Source organism: Bison bison, unplaced genomic scaffold, assembly GCF_000754665.1.
Source record: "Bison bison bison isolate TAMUID 2011002044 unplaced genomic scaffold, Bison_UMD1.0 scf7180017864030, whole genome shotgun sequence".
Classification (NCBI taxonomy): Eukaryota; Metazoa; Chordata; class Mammalia; order Artiodactyla; family Bovidae; genus Bison; species Bison bison.
Window position 1 is genome coordinate 1,229,691 of NW_011494602.1, and position 5,074 is coordinate 1,234,764.

Consider the following 5,074-nt stretch of genomic DNA (forward strand, 5'->3'; position numbering starts at 1 on the left):
CAAAGAAATAGAGGAAAACAACAGAATGGGAAAGACAAGAGATCTCTTCAAGAAAATTAGAGATACCAAGGGAAATTTTCATGCAAACATGGGCTTGATAAAGGACAAAAATGGTATGGACCTAACAGAAGCAGAAGATATTAAGAAGAGGTGGCAAGAATACACAGAAGAACTGTACAAAAAGATCTTCATGACCCAGATAATCATGATGGTGTGATCACTGACCTAGAGCCAGACATCCTGGAATGCGAAGTCAAGTGGGCCTTAGAAAGCATCACTAAGAACAAAGCTAGTGGAGATGATGGAATCCCAACTGAGCTATTTCAAATCCTGAAAGATGATGCTGTGAAAGTGCTGCACCCAATATGCCAGCAAATTTGGAAAACTCAGCAGTGGCCACAGGACTGGAAAAGGTCAGTTTTCATTCCAATCCCAAAGAAAGGCAATGCCAAAGAATGCTCAAACTACTGTGCAATTGCACTTATCTCACACGCTAGTAAAGCAATATTCAAAATTCTCCAAGCCAGGCTTCAGCAGTATGTGAACCATGAACTTCCAGATGTTCAAGCTGGTTTTAGAAAAGGCAGAGGAACCAGAGATCAAATTGCCAACATCTGCTGGATTATCAAAAAAGCAAGAGAGTTCCAGAAAACATCTATTTCTGCTTTATTGACTATGCCAAAGCCTTTGACTGTGTGGATCACAATAAACTGTGGAAAATTCTGAAAGAGATGGGAATACCAGACCACCTGACCTGCCTCTTGAGAAACCTATATGTAGGTCAGGAAGCAATAGTTGAACTGGACATGGAACAACAGACTTGTTCCAAATAGGGAAAGGAGTACATCAAAGCTGTATATTGTCACCCTGCCCATTTAACTTACATGCAGAGTAGATCATGAGAAATGCTGGGCTGGAAGAAGCACAAGCTGGAATCAAGACTGTCGGGAGAAATATCAATAACCTCAGATATGCAGATGACTCCAACCTTATGGCAGAAAGTGAAGAGGAACTCAAAAGCCTCTTGATGAAAGTGAGAGAGGAGAGTGAAAAGTTGGCTTAAAGCTCAACATTCAGAAAACTAAGATCATGGCATCTGGTCCCATCACTTCATGGGAAATAGATGGGGAAACAGTGGAAACAGTGGCTGACTTTATTTTTTTGAGCTCCAAAATTACTGCATACGGTGATTGCAGCCATGAAATTAAAAGACCCTTACTCCTTGGAAGGAAAGTTATGACCAACCTAGATAACATATTAAAAAGCAGGGACATTTAGTTCAGGTCAGTCGCTCAGTTGTGTCTGACTCTTTGTGACCCCATGAATTGCAGCACACCAGGCTTCCCTATCCATCACCAACTCCCGGAGTTCACCCAAACTCATGTCCATCGAGTTGGTGATCCCATCGAGCCATTTCATCCTCTATCATCCCCTTCTCCGCCTGCCCCCAGTCCCTCCCAGCATCAGAGTCTTTTCCAATGAGTCAACTCTTCACATGTGGTGGCCAAAGTACTGGAGTTTCAGCTTTAGCATCATTCCTTCCAAAGAACACCCAGGACTGATCTCCTTTAGGATGGATGGGTTGGATCTCCTTGCAGTCCCAGGGACTCTCAAGAGTCTTCTCCAACACCACAGTTCAAAAGCATCAATTCTTCAGCACTCAGCTTTTTCACAGTCCAACTTTCACATCCATACATGACCACAGGAAAAACCACAGCCTTGACTAGATGGACCTTTGTTGGCAAAGTAATGTCTCTGCTTTTCAATATGCTATCTAGGTTGGTTAACTTTCCTTCCAAGAAGTAAGCATCTTTTAATTTCATGGCTGCAATCACCATCTGCAGTAATTTTGGAGCCCCCCAAAAATAAATTCTGACACTGTTTCCACTGTTTCCCCATCTATTTCCCATGAAGTAATGGGACCAGATGCAATGATCTTAGTTTTTTTAATGTTGAGCTTTAAGCCAACTTTGCCATCAAATGTCCATCTAGTCAAGGCTATGGTTTTTGCTGTGGTCATGTATGGATGTGAGAGTTGAACTGTGAAGAAAGCTGAGTGCCGAAGAATTGATGCTTTTGAACTGTGGTGTTGGAGAAGACTCTTGAGAGTCCCTTGGACTGCAAGGAGATCCAACCAGTCCATCCTAAAGGAGATCAGTCCTGGGTGTTCATTGGAAGGACTGATGCTAAAGCTAAAACTCCAATACTTTAGCCACCTGATGGGAAGAGTTAACTCATTGCAAATGACCCTGATGCTGGGAGGGATTGGGGGCAGGAGGAGAAAGGGACGACAGAGCTGGATGGCATCACCTACTTGATGGACATGAGTTTAAATAAACTCCAGGAGTTGGTGATGGACAGGGAGGCTTGGTGTGCTGTGATTCATGGGGTCACGAAGAGCCAGACATGACTGAGCAACTGAACTGAACTGATTCCTCTCAAGGAAGCCTCCTTCACATAACTGTCTCCTTCTGGGTTCAGTTCTTCTGGCCTAGGAGTGGTAACAAGTTCTCTGATTGTTACAAGAACTCATGGCACTGTCCCTTGTACTTTCCTTATATTCCACCTATGATTTTGTAAATAGTCACTTTGTCGATAAACCTTTAAATTATCCTAATCATAGGGCACTTGTTTCCTGATTGAGAACTCAGATGGCAGTAATTGCTACCAAAAGTAACTCAAGAAATAGACCTTCAAAGTGAGGCTCTGCTATTGAGTTGCACATATAGAAAAGGAAGAAACAGGACAAGAGATATCCAGGACAAGTGTAGGCATCATGCCTATTCGGCTTAGCATGGAATGTAGTGCCAGTCTAAGGTATATTGGCTGCAAAGATGTAATATATGCCTTACAATTATGGCCAATACTCATTCCTTCATTTTTGTAACATCATCAAGGAACCCAGTGGTAGAATGATCTCTCTCACTCTTTTACCAGTAAACCACTTGACAAAATATTTTCTTTTCATCTTCACAATATAACACACCTATGTTTTGAGGCCCTGGTGTCCACCTCAAATGCTTCCATCAGGAAATATTACCATGGATTTAACAATTTGGAAACCAAGACTTCACCCTGGTCATTTTATGTTCCTTGTGCCATTGAGCCAACAGTGAGAGAAGTGAGTCCTTGTTTTAGATTGTTCTAGATTGATCCTGATCTCTAAATGAGTCACTACTACATAATGGGTGCAAGAGGATTACTTTAGGAACCCATGCATGTTGTGGGTACCATTAGTACTGCTTTAACCAAAAGTATTTGACCAGTGGAAAAACGTGGCAAGACAAAAAAGACAAAGCATCAAGGGCTCATATATTGTATGAGTGAAGTGTCACGTATCCCTCAAAGTAAAGAATCTGACTATGTGGTTGCTGGCCAAGGGAGAGGAAAATATACAGTGATTTGTAGAAGGTAATTGTGAGTACCAATTTTGGCTCATGATCAAATACAGAAGCAAATGCTGTAGTAGCTCTGTTTTATATCACTTAATTCTTTCTCTTGTTTTTCTACCACTTTATATGAATAACACAAATGGTGCTTATCATGGAAAATGGTAGTTAAGAGAATTACTGTACAGACAACATCCATAGTATTATGATATCTGATGGAATTTCTTGCTTTCCCTATGTTGAAGACAAATTTTTTAGTCAGAAGAAAGAAAAAAGAAAAAATTTGAGGGCAAGAGTAGGAGATTCTGGTGGATAACTTCTGTCTCTTCAGATCTACTTTTTTTAAATAAATTTATTTATTTTAATTGGAGGCGAATTACTTTACAATATTGTATTGGTTTTGCCATACATCAACATGAATCCGCCATGGGTGTACACGTGTTCCCCAGGTTCCAGTTTGCTTTCTGCCCCAGGAGGCTGACCGTATATGGACATGGAAGATTTCCTTGCCCTCTGACCCTTCACTGGGTTGAGCCTATGGAGAGCCTTTGAGGGCAATTGGGTGGATGGAATAGAGTGAAATCATATTATCTGGCTCACTCTGTGAGGTCATTTGGGATGGCTGTGTCCCTGCCCCTCTCAAGAGGACCTTCTCTACACAACTCTCCCCTTTCATCAGATTCTGGAACTCTTTTCTTTCTTTATCCTTTTTGGCCCAGGCTTAGTAAGAATTACTCACCACGGGTTACTACACCATCCCTTTTGGTTCTCCTATACACCACCCACAGTTTATAATTAACCCATTTGTGAAACAACTAACAAAATTCTCTCTTTGAATTATTAACATTTAACTGTGCCACCTGTTTCTTATTGGGACCTTGGTCGATAACTCTCCCTAAAGTAATCCACCATCATCTCTACCATTATTATTGTAATGGCCTTGTAACTGGTCTCACTTCTTTAGCCCTTGTCTGCCTCTGCTGCTGCTGATAAGTCACTTCAGTCGTGTCTGACTCCATGCAACCCCATAGACGGCAGCCCACCAGGCTCCCCTGTCCCTGAGATTCTCCAGGCAAGAACACTGGAGCAGGTTGCCATTTCCTTCTCCAAAGCATGAAAGTGAAAAGTGAAGTGAAGTCACTCAGTTGTGTCCAACTCTTAGTGACCCCATGGACTGCAGCCTACTAGGCTCCTTCATCCATGGGATTTTCCAGGCAGTGGAAACCACTGGAGTGGTTTGCCATTGCCTTCTCCATCGTCTGCTTCTACTCTACTCTTAACAGAGCTGCCAGAATGATCTTTTTAAAGTATAAGCAATATAAATACATTTGGCTATTAAATTTTTTCTAATGGCTTCCTTAGTTTCATTGAGTTAGACAAGGCTGTGGAACTAAAAAGCCTCTTGATGAAAGTGAAAGTAGAGAGTGAAAAAATTGGCTTAAAGCTCAACATTCAGAAGATGAAGATCATGGCATCTGGTCCCTCTCTTCATGGAAAATAGATGGGGAAACAGTGGAAACAGTGTCAGACTTTATTTTTCTGGGCTCCAAAATCACTGCAGATGATGACTGCAGCCATGAAATTAAAAGACGCTTGCTCCTTGGAAGGAAAGTTATGACCAACCTAGATAGCATATTCAAAAGCAGAGACATTACTTTGCCAACAAAGGTCCATCTAGTCAAGGC